A 19,874-nucleotide genomic window follows, 5' to 3' on the forward strand; every position below is an offset into this window, starting at 1 on the left:
CTGTTCAAGCTGCTAAAGGATACTCCTCCACATCATTGTTTAAAAAATCTTTGAGGGAAAAAATGGTGTCTACTCTGATTGTCTTGTGCTTCCACTTAAATAGAACATAGACATTCCTTCTGAGGGTGAGGAGAGCTTGTGTGATTGAAACACTTGGGTAAGGGGGAAAACACAAAATTTAATTAATGTGTCCAACAGCATAAATAGCATATATTCTTCTAGAAGGAACTGTCATTTTCTAGAGTGCTGAACATTTTTTTTCTAAGTAGATTGAGTCTTTAGTATGTAGGAATTGATATTGAATTCACAACAGGTACATGATTTGCAATATTATGCTATTCACGTCAATCACTTTTGTAGATGAATGGATAAATAGATATATAGTTAGAGACAGAGAGACACAGATATACACACACATAAAGAGATAAATGTAAAAGCAACATGAATATTTGATACTAATTATATGCATTACTGAGACATCTAAATACTTTTTTAAAAGATAGCATTTTATGTAAATCATCATGTTCTCAAATATTTTCTCTAGCTCAATGGCTCTCTTTATACTTCTATAATCACAATAACTGTATATTGCTTATTCTATTCACCATTTCTGTAAATATCTACTTCCTATTTTCCATTTCATATTTCTGAGTTAAATTCACATAATTTCTTTAGTTATGCTGCCTGGCTGAGTAATTCTTCTGTTTTGCCTAATACTCTATATCTATTAAGTTGTTAATATAAGTAATTTTTTTATTTCTAAATGTACTGACTTGCACTTTTAAAGCCTACTTTATTCCTTTTGTTGATGTTTTATTTCCTGCTCATTTTTATGTTTTAATTTAAATAATATTAGTAATATATGGATATATTTTATAATTCTATATGAAAAATGCAAGAATTGATTTTGTTGAGCATCCTTATTTTTCTGTTTCTTTACTGACTCCATTTGTTGCCAACATTTAAAAGGTAATTTTTTATTGTATCTGTGGAATTCTGAACATATAATTGGGTGATGATTTTCTCTTTCAGATTTGTTGAGACATAATTGATATAAAGCACTGTATAAATTTAAAGTGTATAGCATAATGATTTGCTTTATGATATTGTGAAATGATTATCAAAATAAGTTTGGTTAACATCCATCATCTCATATAGGTATCAAAAAGGGAAAATATTTTTTTTTCACCCTGTGATGGGAACTTTAAGTATTTAAAGAGTATCTACTCTTTTGCTGGCTTTCAAATAATCTATAAAGTAGTGTTAACCACCGTCCTCATGCTGTTATAACATCCCAGTACTTATTTATCTTATAATTGGAGGTTTGCACAATATGACCACCTTCAATTTTCCCAACCATTTCCTACATACGACCACAAATATGATCATTTTTTCCCATGAGTTTTTTTTCCTTGTTTTTTTTAGAGTGCGCACATAAGTGAAATTATACACTATTTGTCAACCTCTGATTTACTTCACTTAGCTTAATGTCCTCAAGTTTCATTCATGTTATCACAAATAGTGGGTAATTCTTTTTTTTGGAGAAAGTTTGAGCTTGATTCTACTAAATCTGAGGTAGAGCTATCAACTTAGTGCAACTTAGTTAATTTCTTAGTTTGTAATTTACACTTTACAGAGTTTTATAAATTTGAACTCTACATTTATGTTATGGCAGGCTCATTCTTGGTTACAAATTATCAAAAGAGACAATTTTTCCTTTCTGAATCTTCAGTGTGTTAGGGTGATTTCTTATTTTTCATAAGGTAGTATAATGTCATCGGAGAAGGCAATGGCACCCCACTCCAGTACTCTTGCCTGGAAAATCCCATGGACGGAGGAGCCTGGTAGGCTGCAGTCCATGGGGTTGCGAAGAGTCGGACATGGCTGAGTGACTTCACTTTCACTTTTCACTTTTATGCATTGGAGAAGGAAATGGCAACCCACTCCAGTGTTCTTGCCTGGAGAATCCCAGGGATGGGGTCGCACAGAGTCAGACATGACTGAAGTGACTTAGCAGTAACAGTATAATGTCATAAGATTCAAATTGCAACTATTGATGATGAATAAATACTATTCATAGTTTTCAATAAAACTAATCTATTTTTACTATTCGATAGCTTTAAACCATTGTTTACCAGGTAAATCAACATACTTGGAATAAAAAAATTGCATTTTAATGGTGGTCACTACTGTTAATAATGAGTTACATTCACTCTATATGACAAACCCATTAACAGCAGTATATTATCAGCTCTTTGTATTTTAAGTTTTATTTTAATGCAATCAAGTTTACAGAGTTGTTAACACTCAAAAGGGACTTTTTGCAATTTAAACTTTGGGGATTATCTTATTTTATATAATTATATATCATAGCCAGAAATGAATATTTTCTTAACTTTTAATGCCTAACTAAATTTCATTCTTCTTTGTCATACACCCAACTCCTTTTCTATTTCATGCTGCTAGAGATATAAGACACCTAGAAAATCAATCCATCATTTGCAGCTTATTAAAAATGATGGAAGAAACAAAACTAAAATGTTCATATATATATATTGCCTGGATCTTATTTCTATTCTTATTTTACATATACATGTATGTGTGTATATACACACACACACCAAGAGAGGCAGAAACACAAAGTAGAGCAAGATAAATGCCATAATAGAAAAATGTGTGCTGGTAAATGGTACATAGTGGGGAATTTTATTTTTTAAGTAGGAAGAGGCTGACACTTGGGATGGCATTTAGAACATAAATAAGGATTTTGAAAGCTTTGAGAAGTTTGACAGAGAATAAAGAAAAGATGGAGGTAAAGGGGGACATAGTTTTAGAGGAAACAGACCAGAAAAGGTGGTTTGCAGCTTGATGGAACAATGATCTTCATTGATACATCCCAGTATGCTCATGACTTCAATTTGATTTTTAACATATATATTTACTTGTTCCTACTCTGCTACTAATGAAGAGAGACATAGGAAGAAAGAAAATATAGGATTTCTCAAGAAGTGGCATAAAAAACAATAAAAAATAAATGATGGTCATAGTTATAAATTCAAGATATGTGTAAAAATATTCAGTTATTCAATAATTGACCAAGCTATTTAGTTCAGTTCAGTCGCTCAGTCATGTCTGACTCTTTGCAATCCCATGGAATGCAGTATGCCAAGCTTCCCTGTCCATCAAAAACTCCCGGAGCTTACTAAATCTCGTCTCGAGTCAGTGATGCCATCCAACCATCTCATTCTCAGTCATCCCCTTCTCCTCCCACCATCATTATTTCCCAGCATCAGGGTCTTTTCCAAGGAGTCAGTTCTTCGCAACAGGTGAGCAAAGTATTGGAGCTTCAGCTTCAGCATCAGTCCTTCCAATGAATATTCAGGACTGATTTCCTTTAGGATGGACTGGTTGGATCTCCTTGCAGTCCAAGAGGCTCTCAAAAGTCTTCTCCAACACCACAGTTGAAGAGCATCAATTCTTTGATGCTCAGCTTTCTTTATAGTCCAACTCACATCCATACATGACTACTGGAAAAACCATAGCTTTGACTAGATGGAACTTTGTTGGCAAAGTAATGTTTCTGCTTTTTTAATATGCTGTCTAAGTTGGTCATAGCTTTTCTTCCAGGGAGCAAATGTCTTTAATTTTATGGCTGAAGGCACCATCTGCATTGATTTGAGCCCCCCCAAAATTAAGTCTGTCACTGTTCCCATTGTTTTCCCCTCTATTTGCATAATGACGAAGTTGTTAAGTTTCAGAATAAATAATTTCTGGTTAACTATGCATTTTATTAAGTTTCAGAATAAATAATTTCTGGTTAACTATGCATTTATATAACTGTATACCTATTATGTTTGCTAAAATTTCCAAATTTGGACTAAGAATTATGAGAGATAACTATCTGAACTTTCCTTCTGTTTAAGTGTTTCATAGAATTATGATTTATGATTTTTATTTTCCCATGTTAGAGAAGAAATTAAGTGCTTATACCTAATGATTCATGATACCTATATACTGACCACACTATATTTATTAGTACTGATTTCTGAGCTTCTATGTTTCATTCCAAAAATATCCAATTACTGTTTGTCTGGATAATCTTTCTATTCTTATTATTAATTTCTGTATTGTATCTCATTATCAGTGTGTTCATTTAATCTGTCTGTGATTGTTTGTCCAACATACTATGTGTGTGTATGTGTGTGTGTGTGCATGTGCATGCAACCGTGCATGCTCAGTCACTCAGTTGTGTCCTAGTCTTTGAGATCTCACGGACTCTAGTCTGCCAAACTCCTCTATCTATGAAATTTTCCAGCCAAGAATACTAGAGTGGGTTGCCATTTCCTACTCCAGGGTATCTTCCCAACCCAGGGATCGAACCCACATCTCCTACATCTCCTGAATTCGCAGGCAGATTCTTTACCACTGTGCCACCTGGCAAACCAAATCAGTTCTGGGCAAACTGTACATAATTTTCAATAAAGTAGGCATTTTTAAAAGATAAAATTATAATAATATCAATCTAGGAGGTGGTATCACTTATTGATTACTGAAAATGAACTTTGGAGTTTAAGAAATTTGATCCTCAGGTTGTATCACTAATAGACTTCTGATCTTATTTCCTCATAACTCCAAGCATTGGTTTTCATCTCTATAAAAAAGCAGTAAGAATAATACCTCATGAAGTTGTAAGGATTCCATGAATCTTATTTGGGAAATATTTAGTAAAGTGCTTAGCCAGTAAGGGGGGCTTCCCTTGTGTGGGAACTTCCCTTCAGGGAACCAACTTCCCTTCAGTTGGTAAAGAATCCACCTTCAATGTGGGAGACCTGGGTTTGATCCCTGGCTGGGAAGATCCCCTGGAAAAGGGAAAGTCTATCCACTCCAGTATTCTGGCCTGGAAAATTCCAGGGACTACATAGTCCATGGGTGTAGTGGGAATTCCTAATAATGTACTTTCACAGCCTTGAGAATTTTGACAGAAACAGCATCTGGAAAAACAGCATATATTAAGAAACTGTGCTGTTGATTATTTTTCATGTCTTTCTTAGAATAATAGCCTTGTTACAAACCCCAGTTCCAGACCCAGAAGGGAGTATGACTGGGGTCATAAAAGCATGGACCTTGGAACACCAGGTTGGCGCCAGGCATGAACACTGCCTATGCACTTGCTAATTGTTCCCGAGACTAGCCCAGAAGGGAAAAGCCTGGGGTAAACACAAGGAGATCTGGACGATGTCAGTGTAGTCCATGACATTTAGGGGTACGTGATTAACACAGCATCTGTCTTGAGAAAGACAAGATCTGAGAAAGTCTTGTAGTCTGCAATTAGGAATAAAAGCTGGACTCAGAGTGGACTCTGCACCTCAGTCCATTAGAGGCTGCAGGTCCCCTGACCCATTGCACCAGATTTCATGTTCTGTCTTCATTCTCATTGCTCTGTCCCAGATCATTAGGGCAGCACATGGGGTCGCAGAGTCGGACACAACTGAGCGACTTTCTCGCTGGCCAATAAGGAGCTGCTCACTATGTAGCCACTATTATTACTTTTTAAAATAATTCAGTATTTGAAGTACCTACTTTGCAACATACCCAAGGAAATGATGCTATTCTGATACCAAGGACAGCTTTGTAGCTATAATAATATCATAATATGAAGTCATAGAACAGCACTGCTTCATGGTTAAAAGAGATTTTCAGTGCTTGCCATTATATCATTGAACATGCTGATTTAAGTAACTATACTCTGAGTTTCAGGGGTTACTTTTATCATCTAAGTATGTGCAAAGGATTGAGGACAAGTGACAGAATGGTGAATTCCACTGTCACTGTGAATTCAGTAGTCCTTCCCAGAAGTTAACTTGTGACTTTTTCCCCATGTTCTCCAGTTGGTCTAATCTCTTTCTGATTGGCAATATCAACTCCACATCTGGACAGCTCACTTATAACCAACCGGCGATGTGCTCTCCCTCCTAAGGAGCTGCCATTCTCTCTGAGCCTCTTTCCAAGATCCCGGCCTCAGTGCTTGTTGGCTTTGTAGAAGGTTTCTTTGAAATTGCTTTTGCAACACAGAAGTAAAACCCTGTGGGGAGTCATGCTGTGCTTTGCTTGGTGAGAAGTTGGAAGTAAGCAGGGTACTTTTTGTATCCCGAAATAAACAGCAGGGTCTTAAACAAGGCTTCTAAACCTTGCTACTCTGAGTTTTTACTGCCAGGGGGATAAAGATAGGCACCTATCTAAATACACTGAACGGGTAAGTATCCTAGGCTGAATAGGCCTTTGCTTTTCAGAACTGAAGATGAATTAAAGGGAATCATGCTTGGTCTAGTTCATGCTTTTGTTGACCAATGAGAATTAGATGCCTGAGGCTTATATGTAGTGTATAGTAAAATAACAGATTTCCTGTTTACTTTACATACTAATGTGACATCATTCAATTTCAAGATTTAATTTCAGAGAATTGGCTACTACCTTATTAATTAGAAAATGAAAACATATACTATTTTCTATGATAAATGGTAAACATGACTTTTCTCAAGCAAAAACAATAGTGTTTATCTGTTTATTTATACTTTCTGTAGAAACAAGATACTTAAGCTATTTTTTGAATCATAAATTATAAAACTTCTTCTATGGCCTCCTGAGCTCCAACTTTGAGGATCCCAAGTACTTTTCAAAGGGTTCATTAAGCAGTTTAGACATTTTGGGCAGGGTAATTGTTGTAGGGTATTTCTTCTGCTTCATAAGATATTTAGCATCATTGCATCACTTACTTCTACTCACTAGATTCCAGTAGTCATCGGACTACTTGTGTGAGTTAACAAAAACATCTCCAGATACTGCCAGCTTGTCTACTGTTGAGAACCACTGTCCTAAGATCTTATCTATCTTTTAAACTCTCACCCTATCCTGAATTGCAGTGAAGTTTTTCAGAGACTATATGATTTGTGATTATCACAAGAGATTATTCTGTTCACCAAAAGATGTTTAAATTTTGCTTTCTTTGTTAAAAAAGATAATGTAATAAAATATATAAAAAATTGTCATTAAAAAATTTAAGTGTACAGTTCATTGGCATTAATTGCTTTCATAATGTTGCACAACCATCACTACTATGCTCAAATATTTTTTATTACTTCCAATAGAAAATCTGTAAAAATTAGTAATTCCCATTCCTTCTTCCCTTCAGACCCTGGGTAATCTCTAATCTACCTTCTCCCTCTATATAAATATTACATATATAATAAATTGAATCATATATGTGTGTCCTTTGAGTCTGGTTTATTTCACTTAGCATAAAATTTTCAAGGTTCATCAATGTTTTCCACATATTAGAACCTCATTCCTTTTAGTGGCTGAAAAGTATTCTATTTTTATGTATTAATAACATTTTGTTTATTCATTCATCTGTTCAGGAAAACAACATGTTTCCATCCTTTGAATTATGGGTAATTCTATAATGAACATTAGTTTAAAATTATTTTTTGAGTCCTTGTTTTCAATTCCTTTATGAATTCCAATTTATTAATTTCAATTCTTTTATGAATTCCTTTTCAATTCCTTTATACATAGGGGTGGTATTAATAGATAAGTGTGTTACCAAATTATTTTCCATAGAAATTGCACCATGGTAACAATCCCATGCAGAGAAGCTCCTGTTTCTCTACATCTTTTCTAATATCTATTGATTTGCATATTTTGGACTATTGCCAACCTAGTAGATATGAAGTGGAAGTGGTGTGTAGTTATGGTTTTGATTTACATTTACCCAATAATTAATGAACAGTTTTTCATATTTTTATTTGCTATTACTGTATCTTCTTTGCTAAAATTTCTATTCATATATTCTGCCATTTTTAATTAGATTGTCTTTTTGTGGTTGAGGTAGGAGTTTTAAATATGTATGTTTATTCTGGATATTAAGCCCTTCTCAGATGTGTGATTTGCAGATATTATTTTCTGTGCTGTAGGTAGTCTATTCATTTTCTGGCAGTACACTTTAATGCATTTACAAAAATTGGCTAAGTCTAATTTATTATTTTCTGTTGTTTCTTGTATTTTGGTGTCATATTTTAAAATCCATTGCCAGATCTAGGGTCATGAAGCCTTATTTTTTCAAAGTGTTTTATGGTTTTAGTGCTAATATGTAGGTCTTTGATCTATATTGGATTATTTTATGTATAAGTATGAGGTAGGGGTCTAACTTCATTATTTTATTGTATGTGTAAATTCAGCATACCAATGGAGTTTCTTGAAGACTAGTTTTCCCCATTTGATAGATTTGGCATCCCCACCAAAAAGCAATTTGCCACAGATGTATACTTTTGTTTCTTGACTCTCAATTGTATTCCAGTGATTTATACATATGCTGTATATTCCTATGCTAGTATTACACTGTTTTGACTACTGTAGCATTTTAGTTACTTTGGAAGTCAGATGATAAGAATTTTCTGGACATGTTCTTTTTGCAAAATTATTTGGCAATTCAGGATTCTGATTCCCAGTTTCCTGAGGGTTTTTTTTTTTTTTAAATCATTTAAGGGTGTTATATTTTGTTAAATACTGTTTCTTCATCAAATGAGATGATCATACCTTTTAATTTTTTTCTAATTCCCTTAATAGTTTGGTCCCAGGTAAATAGCAGGGAGGGCCACAGCACCACCCATCAACAGAAAATTGGATTAAAGATTTATAGAGCATGGCCCCACCCACTGAAACAAGACCTAGTTTCCCCTCAGTCAGTCTCTCCCATTAGGAAGTTTCCATAAGACCCAGCATTCTCCATCAGAGTGAAGACAGACTGAAAACCACAATCACAGAAAACTAACCAATCTAATATGTGGAAAACAGCCTTGTCTAACTCAATGAAACTATGAGCCATGCCATGTAGGGCCACCCAAGATGGACGACTCATGGTGGAGAATTCTGACAAAATGTAGTCCTCTGGAGACATGAACGGCAAACCACTTCAGTCTTCTTGCCTTGAGAACCCCATGAACAGTATGAAAAGGCAAAAAGATAGGACACTAAAAGATGAACTCCCCAGGTTGGTAGGTGCCCAGTAGGCTACTGGAGATCAGTGGAGAAATAACTTCAGAAAGAATGAAGAGACGGAGCCAAAGCAAAAACAACGCCCAGTTGTGGATGTGACTGGTGATGGAAGCAAAGTCCAATGCTGTAAAGAGAAATATTGCATAGGAACCTGGAATGTTAGGTTCATGCATAAAGGCAAATTGGAAGTGGTCAAACAGGAGATGGCAAGAGTGAACATCGATATTTTAGGAATCAATAAATTAAAATGGACTGGAATGGGTGAATCTAACTCAGATGACTATTATATCTACTACTGTGGGCAAGAATCCCTTAGAAGAACTGGAGTAGCCATCATCATCAACAAAAGAGTCTGAAATGCAGTACTTGGATGCAGGCTCAAAAATGACAGAATGATCTCTGTTTGTTTCCAGGCAAACCATTCAGTATCACAGTAATCCAAGTCTATGCTCCAAACAGTAATGCTGAAGAAGCTGAAGTTGAATGGTTCTATGGAGACCTAAAAGACCTTCTAGAAGTAGCACACCCCCAAAAGATGTCTTTTTCATTATAGGGGACTGGAACACAAAAGTAGGAAGTCAAGAAACACCTGGAGTAAGATGCAAATTTGGCCTTGGGGTACAGAATGAAGCAGGGCAAAGATTAATAGAGTTCTGCCAAGAGAATGCACTGGTTATAGCAAACACCCTCTTCCAACAACACAAAAGAAGACTACACATGGACATCACCAGATGGTCAACACTGAAATCAGATCAATTATATTCTTTGCAGCCAAAGGAGGAGAAGCTATATATAGTCAGAAAAAACAAGACTGGGAGCTGACTGTGGCTCACATCATGAACTTCTTATTGCCAAATTCAGACTTAAATTGAAGACAGTAGGGAAAACCACTAGATCATTCAGGTAAGACCTAAATCAAATCCCTTATGACTATACAGTAGAAGTGACAAATAGATTTAAGGGACTAGATCTGATAGACAGAGTGCCTGATGAAATATGGGTGGAGGTTCATGATATTGTACAGGAGACAGGGATCAAGACCATCCCCATGGAAAAGAAATGCAAAAGAGCAAAATGGCTGTCTGAGGAGGCCTTACAAATAGCTGTGAAAAGAAGAGAAGCAAAAAGCAAAGGAGAAAAGGAAAGATATACCCATTTGAATGTAGAGTTCCAAAAAAGAGCCAGGAGAGATAAGAAAGCCTTCCTCAGTGATCAATGCAAAGAAATAGAGGACAACAATAGAATGGGAAAGACTAGATATTTCTTCAAGAAAATTAGAGATACCAAGGGAACATTTCATGCAAAGATGGGGTCAATAAAGGACAGAAGTTGTATGGACCTGACAGAAGCAGAATATTAAGAAGAGGTGGCAAGAATACACAGAAGAGCTGTACAAAAAAGATCTTCACAACCCAGATAATCATGATGATGTGATCACTTACCTAGAATCAGACATTCTGGAATGTAAAGCCAAGCGGGCCTTAGGAAGCGTCACTACGATCAAAGCCAGTGGAGGTGATGGAATTCCAGTTGAGCTATTTCAAATCCTAAAAGACAGTGCTGTGAAAGTGCTGCACTCAATATGCCAGCAAACATGGAAAATGTAGCAGTGTCCACAGGACTGGAAAAGGTCAGTTTTCATTCCAAACCTAAAGAAGGAAAAGCCAAAGAATGCTCAAACTAGCGCACAAATGCACTCATCTCACACGCTAGTAAAGTAATGCTCAAAATTCTCCAAGTCAGGCTTCAACAAAACATGAACCGTGAACTTCTGGATGTTCAAGCTGGTCTTAGAAAAGGCAGAGGAACCAGAGATCAAATTGTCAGCATCCGTTGGATCATTGAAAAAGCAAGAGAGTTCCAGAAAAACATTTATTTCTGCTTTATTAACTACGCCAAGCATTTGACTGTGTGCATCACAACAAACTGTGGAAAATTCTGAAAGAGATGGGAACATCAGACCACCTTACCTGCCTCCTGAGTAATCTGTATGCAGGTCAGGAAGCAACAGTTAGAACTGGACATGGAATAACAAACTGCTTCCAAATAGGAAAAGGAGTACATCAAGGCTGTATATTGTCCCCATGCTTATTTAACTTATATTTAGAATACTTCATGTGGAATGCCAGGCTGGATGAAGCACAAGCTGGAATCAAGATTGCTGGCAGAAATATCAATAACCTCAGATATGCAGATGACACCATCCTTGTGACAGAAAGCGAAGAAGAACTAAAGAGCCTCTTGATGAAAGTGAAAGAAGCAAGTGAAAAAGTGGGCTTAAAACTCAACTTTCGGAAAACTAAGATCATGGCATCCAGTCCCATCACTTCATGTCAAGTAGATGGGAAAACAGTGAAAACAGTGACAGACTGTTTTTTTGTCTCCAAAATCACTGTAGATGGTGACTGCAGCCATGAAATTAAAAGATGCTTACTCATTAGAAGAAAAGTTATGACCAACCTCGACAGCATATTAAAAAGCAGAGACATTACTTTGCCAACAAAGGTCCTTCTAGTCAAAGCTATGGCTTTTCCAGTAGTCATGTATGGGTGTGAGAGGTGGACTATAAGGAAAGCTGAGTGTCAAAGAATTGATGCTTTTGAACTGTGGCATTGGAGAAGACTCTTGAGAGTCCCCTGGACTGCATGCAGATCCAAGAAGTCAATGCTAAAGGAAATCAGTCCTGAATATTCATTGAAAGGACGGATGTTCAAGCTGAAGCTCCAATACTTTGGCCTTCTTATGGGAAGTACTGACTCATTTGAAAAGACCGTGATGCTGGGAGGAATTGGGGGCAGGAGGAGAAGGGGATGACAGAGGGTGAGATGGTTGGATGGCATCACTGACTCAATGGACGTGAGTTTGAGTAAACTCTGGGAGTTGGTGATGGACAGGGAAGCCTAGTGTTCTGCAGTTGATGGGGACACAAAGATTTGGACAGGACTGAGCAACTGAACTGAACTCTCCCTATTAATGTTATAATCTATTGATTGGTATGCTTATGATAAATCAACTTTTTATTCCTGTGATCAATCCCACTTGGCCATATGTTGTTCGATTCAGTTTGCTAGTATGTTGTTAATAACTTTCACTTTGATATTTATGAAGAATTTATAAATTTTTAATCCAATATTTTTTTTTCTTTGGCTGCTTTATCTGTCTTTGGTATCAGGATCATGCTAAACTCATAGAATGAGTTGGAAGTGTTCCATTCTCTTCTATTTTTTGCATATATTTGAGATGAATTAGTGTTAACTCTTTTAAATGTTTGATAGGCTTCATCACTGAAGTCATCTGAATTATTTTGGGGGAAAGTTTTTGATTTCTGATTCAATATATTTAGTTGTATAAGTATATTGATATTTTCTATTTATTCTTAAATCAGCTTAGGTAATGCGTGTTTATAGGAATTGCCTATTTTACTAGATAATCTAATATGTTAGAGCACAATTTTAAATATTTCTTAATAATGCTTTTTCTTTTTGTCAAATTGGTAGCAATATCCCTGCATGAATGCTAAGTCACTACAGTCTTGTCTGACTGTTGCAACCCGTCAGGCTCCTCTGTCCATGGGATTCTCCAGGCAAGAATACTGGTTGGGTTGCCATGCCCTCCTCCAGGGGATCTTCCAGACCCAGGAATCGAACCTGCATCTCTTACATCTCTGCATTGGCAGGTGAGTTCTTTACCACTAGTGTCACCTGGGAAACCCAGTAATATCCCTACTTTTTATTTTGCTTATTTTTTTCCTCCTCTCCTTTTTCCTTTATAATTAAAGTAAAATGCTTTTCAATTTTGTTGATCATTTAATAGAGCCACCTTTTAGTTTGTCAATTCTATTGGTTTTATGTCCTCTATTTTATTTACCTAGTTAGTTGCTCAGTCATGTCCACCTCTTTGCGACCCCAGGTTCCTCTGTCCATGGAATTCTGGAGTGGGTAGCTGTTTCCTTCTCCAAGGGATCTTCCCAACCCAAGGACTGAACCTGAGTTTCCTGTATTGCAAGCAAATTCTTTACCATCTGAGCCACCAGGGAAGCCCTCCACTCTAATACTTAGTATTTTCTCTCTTTTACTAATCTTAAGCTTAGTATGTTGTTCTATTTCTCGTTACTCAAGGTGTAAAACTAAGGTGTTGATTGAGTTTATTCCTCTTTTTAATGGATGCATTTTCAGCTGTAAATTTCTCTCTGATCACTGCCTTTGTTGAATCCTGAAAGTTTTGGCATTTTTATTCATCTATAAGCATTTTCTAATTTCCCCTGTAATTTTTTTTTTTTTTTTGGACTTTTTGGTTGTTCAGAGTGTGGCTTCCTAGGTGGTGCTAGTGGTAAAGAACCCATCTGCCAATGCTGAAGACATAAGAGACATGAGTTAGATCCCTGGGTTGGGAAGATCCCCTGCAGAAGGAAATCACAACCCACTCCAGTATTCTTGCCTGGAGAATCCCATGGATGGAGGAACCTGGAAGGCTACAGTCCACAGGGTCACAAACAACTGGCCATGACTGAAGCAATTTAGCACACACACACATGAGTGAGCTATTTCTACATGTATGTGAATTCTCCAGTTTCTTTTCTGTTATTAATGTTTAGCTTCTTTCCATTAACTTCAGAAAAGATAGTTTCCATCATTTCAAGTATTTCAACTTTATTGAGACTCATTTAGAGGCCTAATGTGATCTATCTTGGAAAATGTTCTATGTGTCCTTAAAATTGTGTTTTTTGCCTTTAGCTGTGCCTTATAATTTTTTCTTCATTACTGGACATGATGCATCAGGTAAAATGATTTGCTGTGAACCAGCTTTTAGCAATGTGGTAGTTAGGTGGTGGGGGATAGGAATTGTTCTATAGTTCTCTGATTAAGTCTCTGTTCTTTTGTGCACCTATACCTTGAACTGTGAATTTAACACGTGTTTCTCAGTGCAGGCTCCAATCCCTATCCCTTAGATTAGACTTGATGGCTAGAGACAGCTGTATCTGGATATTTTCCGTCCTTAGGGCAGTTAGGCTTTGATGGTACTCTGGCAGGTTAGGCTCTGGCTAACTAATTTCCCCTGAGAGACCTTGTTATGAAGAGAGTGCTCTGATGTATTTCATATTATGAAGAGAGTGCTCATGATGTATTTCAAAAGGAAAAGGTTCCTTTTCTCTTCCCCTGATGGAAGATAAGGAGAGTTTTCTTAATATTTATTGTCAGAAAATGGTCAGGCTCCTGGAGATTTAGTGCACAGTATTGTGGGGGCTCCCCTCTGACTGGATTCCCCTTGAGTTTTTAACTCTCAGAAATTGCTGACAGTGAGTCTCCAGCATTTCACCGCTTACTGCTCAGATTGTCTCACCCCAGCACTGTTTCCTAAGGCAGTTTCTGGCCCTGATAAGTCAAGAACCCTATAAATGCCTCTGTCTCGCTAATATTGGAGGCAACAATGAGCCCTTTCTTTCCTTTCTTATAGATGCAAGAAAAGCTATTGACTTTTCAGTCTGTTTTACTTTTTACTGTTTAGGACAGTATCAACTTCTAAGCCTCCTACATTTTAAATGGCTTTCCTTGTTTTTTGATATTTGGGGGGAAATAAAATCTGAAAATTGTCAGTATTTTACTGTTTTCTTCATTTTTAAATCCATTTCTACAGGATATAGAATTCTGTTATTAATCCCTCCCCCCACCCTCTCATCCAATATTTAAAGCTGTTTTCCTTATGTATTCTAGATTCTTCTTAATTTTCCTGATGCTAGGTCTACTTTTATTCTTATCAGGATTCTCTTTTAAGTAATGAATAGTTCCCATTTCAGCCTCCATTTGCCTTTGACTATTTTTTAATTATTATTTATGGTTTTCATCAGGATAAATGATAGTGTGCAAAATATGATTTTTTAGATTTATTGATCAGGGGATTTGATGGCATCCTCAAATGAAATTTGGTCATACTTGTTTTGATTTTCATTTCAGTGTTCATCTTTCTTTCTCTCTCTTTCTCTCTCTCTCTCTCTCTGTGTATTCATTTTGTCTTTTCTATTCTTCAGGAAATTTTACTCCAGTTAAGCCTCAGTTAGATCACTTCATTGTGTCTCACAAGTCATTAAAACATATTCACTTTCTTCAATTTTTCTTTCTCTTAGTGCTTCAGTTTGGATAATGATGTTTTGAATATGATTACTCTTTTTGAATTATGTTTTGCAAGTTGTATCCAATGCCTTTCAAAAAACCAGATGTTGAATTAATTATAGTTTTGTTTAGTTCTTTATTATAATTTTTCAGTACCATCTAAAATTTGTCATCCTTTCAAACGTTATTGCCAACTTCTTATGATTCATTAAATATATATCATGTTAATTTTAAAGAACTTGTCCATGTATTACAGTATCTGGACTTTTTTTGATTCTTTGGTATTGACTGATTTTTTTTCTTTATAGTATGAATGTCACTTTTTAGATGTGCTTTCTTAAAATTTTGGATTGTATTCTCAAATACTCCCTTCTCAGTGTAGTCTTACCCACTGATTAATATCTGGCACTTGAATATATATTTGCTTATTTATTTTGTCTTTTAATCATTATGTTTGCTCTATGCTGCCAGGATATTTTTTTCTTCTTCTTATTTGTCTATTGCTGAAACCATGGCTCATAGAACTGTTGAAGACACAAAGAAGACACCAGTAAGTCCTGTTCAATAAATGAATTTATTTATTCAAGAATACATTTTGTACACCTTTAAAATAGTTTAGACTATTTCCCATGAATATTATATACCTCAGTAAATTTTGAGTTCCTGTCTTCAAATAAGCTCAATGCTATAGTTCTTTCCATAGGTAAAGCTCCTTCTGTGATTAGAGAAACAAGCTTATTTTAGAAAATTTAAGAAGACATATTAAAATGAATATTGTCAATAATTTCTAAATGCTATCTAAGCTAAATAACACAGTAGAAGTCCTCAGGGAGCATTTTCATCATTAAAATTACTTAAAGGAGTGAATGAGTGACAAATAGATCCTTAAAGATTCTCTTGGGGAGACAAGATGAGTAATTTTTGTGTCTTTTTAGTTTAAGGTCCTTTGAGACCAAAGTGTGAATATAAACTGTATAAGGATTTGATAAGCATCACTAATGATTGTAAGTAAAATTCATATATGTACCACACATATATAAAGAAAATATTTATCAAAAATATTTAAAAAATTATTTTAAATATGCTATTATGAAGGAATATACAGGTAGGAGCAAGAGGAAATGGAAAATCTGAGAGAAGACATTTTTCCTATCTGAACAGTCAAGAAATTAATGTAGTTAATTTTTGGAGGTGTAGAAAGTTCCTTGTTTTTTTTGTTGGAAAAGAAAATTATCAGCAATGAATCACAAATGGAAATATATGTATTTTTATATGATAGTGTGAAAATTTATTTCAAACAAACAAAAATAATGATCTATGTGCAAATTATCTAAAATTATAGAGCTTTCCTAAAATAAAATTAGATTTTCTAAATTAAGAGTTATGTACATCTAAATAGTTGCTAATCTTCTTAACACAAATTTGAAGTTCTATATATCCAATACTCATTTTGGATTTGGAAGTCTTCAGAACCTTTGATTTAGTCATCAGATGACATTACCCAGCTTCAACATTACTGAATTACTTTCTTCTGATGCTATAGTGTAAGGAGAGCATTTCTTCCCTTTTTCAGGAACTTGAACTCCAGAGCAAACTACCTTTATAAACCATTTTTTAAAAGTAATTGCTAATGTATTTGAAGTTTTGGCATATTTATTGAAATATGAAAAGATTTCAAACTTTAAACATCCAGCTAAAAGTAATATAGTCACCTTTGATTGATTTAATTCTTACTTCAAGGTGAATTTTATAGAGGGATCTATTTCACATTTTGGAACATATTATTTAAATTTAATTTCCTGTAGAGAGATACCTGTTACTAAACAACTTACAACAGTATCCTTCTTTTTCATTTCTAAAATATTGATACTGTTCTCCTGTTTTTTACAGTTTGCTACACAAAAGAGCTTTATTAATACATGTGTTTTGTTAATATGCCTAATATATGTAGATATACATACATATAGCAAGCATATATATGTATGTATACATATATATAGAAATGTATATACACACACATGATCAACTTGAGAAGTATATAACACAAAATAGTCATGCAACTGAAAGATGTTGAATTTGTAAAATAACAAATGAATAAGTGGAAACCACCTAGACTGTGAATACATTATTTCATTTGATTGGGCTGGGAAATGTTCCCATACATTATATATAAAAGAGTTATATAATATTATAATGAAAAAAATCTATGATTGACAGTTCAGTACAGTTCCGTTCAGTCACTCAATCGTGTTGGACTCTTTGCAACACTGTGGACTGAAACACGCCAGGCTTCCCTGTTCATCATTAACTCCCAGAGCTTGCTCAAACTCATGTCCATTGAGTCAGTGACCTCATCCAACAATTTCATCCTTTGTCATCCCCTTCTCCTCCTGCCTTCAATCTTTCTCAGCATCAAGGACTTTCCAAGAAGTCAGCTCTTCGAATCAGGTGGCCAAAGTATTGAAGTTTCAGCTTCAATATCAGTCCTTCCATGAATATTCAGGACTGATTCCCTTTAGGATGGACTGGTTGGATCTCCTTGTAGTCCAAGGGACTCTCAAGAGTCTTCTCCAATACCACGATTCAAAAACATTGAATCTTTGGTGCTCATCTTTATTCATAATCCAACTCTCACATCCATATATGACCACTGGAAAAACCATAGCTCTGACTAGATAGACCTTTGTTGACAAAGTAATGTCTCTGCTTTTTAATATGCTGTCTAGGTTGGTCATAGCTTTTCTTCCAAAGAGAAAGCATCTTTTAATTTCATGGCTGCAGTTACCATCTGCAGTGATTTTGGGGCCCAAAGAAATTAAATCCATCGCTATTTCCATTGTTTCCCCATCTATTTGCCATGAAGTAATGGGACCAGATTCCATGATCTTAATTTTCTGAATGTTAAGTTTTAAGCCAGTTTTTTCACTCTCTTCTTTCACTTCCAACAAGAAGCTCTTTACTTCCTCTTCACTTTCTGCCATATAAGTGGTACCATCTGCATGGCTGAGGTTATTGATGTTTCTCCTGGCAATCTTGATTCCAGTTTGTACTTCATTCAGCCCAGCATTTTGCCTGATGTACTCTGCATATAAGTTAAGTAGGTAGGGTGACAACATACAGCCTTGACGTATTCCTTTCCCAGTTTGGAACCACTCTGTTGTTCCATGTCCAGTTCTAACTGTTGCTTCTTGATGTGCATAAACGTTTCTCAGGAGGCAGTTAAGGTGGTCTGATATTCCAATCTCTTGAAGAATTGCCCAGTTTGTCGTGATTTAGACAGTCAAAGGCTTTGGAGTAATTAACAAAGCAGAAGTAGATGTTTTTCTGGTATGATTGACTGTAGTTTGCATTTTCCTTCATAAGTTCAATATGATCAATTCAGTGTAAGTTAGTACTATTTAAATTGAGGGTGGAGCTTTGCGCTATTCTGTAAATGTTACTAGTTCATTATGAGGTTAGTATATAAATTGATAGTAACCTTTTATCACCATATAATGTATATAATTCCAAATATAATGTATAATGCATAATTATATATTATAAAATATACCATCTCATGTAATATATATAATTCCAGTATAATTTGGAATCTTTTGTATCTATATGATGTATATAATTTATGACATAGTACTTCAAATTTCTAGATATATATTCCAGAGATTTATATAAGAAGTTTCCTAGCAGCAATATTGTTCTAGTTCCAAACTGAAACCTGTTTTAGTGTGCATTAGCCACTGAATTAATAAATAAATTTTGGTATATTCATATATTGCATCTTCCCTGGTGGTTCAGATGGTGAAGAATCCACCAGCAATGCAGGAGTGTGCTGTGCTGGGCTCAGTTGGTCTGTCCTGTCTGATTCTGCAACCCCTAGGACTGTATGTAGCCTGCACACTCCTCTGTCCATGGATTCTCCAGGCAAGAATACTGGAGTGCATTGCCATTCCCTTCTCTAGGGGATCTTCCTGACCCAGGAATTGAACTGGAGTCTCTTGCATTGCAGGCAGATTTTTACCAGTTTAACTACCAGGGGAGCCCAATGCAGGAGACCCAAGTTCAATCCCTTGGTCCAGAAGGTCCCCTGGAGAAGGGAATGGCAACCTACTCCAGTATTTTTACCTGGGAAATCCCATGAACAGGAGAACCTGGTGGTCTACAGTCCATGAGGTTGTGAAGAGTCGGACATGACTTAGCGACTAGCACACATATTCTTATCATTGAATTTTATTGCAGAGTGAAAATAAATTAGGTGAAGTAAAGCAATCTAATTAACACACTTGAATTTCAGGAACATAATGGTGAATGAAAAAACAATTGAATGAAAGTATTAACAGTGTGATTCCAACAACATAAAGTTTGAAAACAGAAAATTGAAGGATAATTTTGATTAGCAACATGTATTTTTTTTTAATTTATAAAGAAAACCATGAAGAAATAAATAAAAATTTCCAGATAAGGTAAGCTTTAGATAAGCATGGGATCATGAGGACTCTTGTGGCTTTTTAAATATTGCTAATATTCTATTTAATAAGGTAATTTGTAGATGGATACTTTATATTAGCTAAAAAAAAAAAAAATACTCGAATAAAAAATCAGTGAACTTTTTAACAGCTGAGTAATATTCCATGGTGTATATGTACCACAGCTTCCTTATCCATTCATCTGCTGATGGGCATCTAGGTTGCTTCCATGTCCTGGCTATTATAAACAGTGCTG

Source organism: Cervus canadensis, chromosome 19 (assembly GCF_019320065.1).
Source record: "Cervus canadensis isolate Bull #8, Minnesota chromosome 19, ASM1932006v1, whole genome shotgun sequence".
NCBI classification, from domain to species: Eukaryota; Metazoa; Chordata; class Mammalia; order Artiodactyla; family Cervidae; genus Cervus; species Cervus canadensis.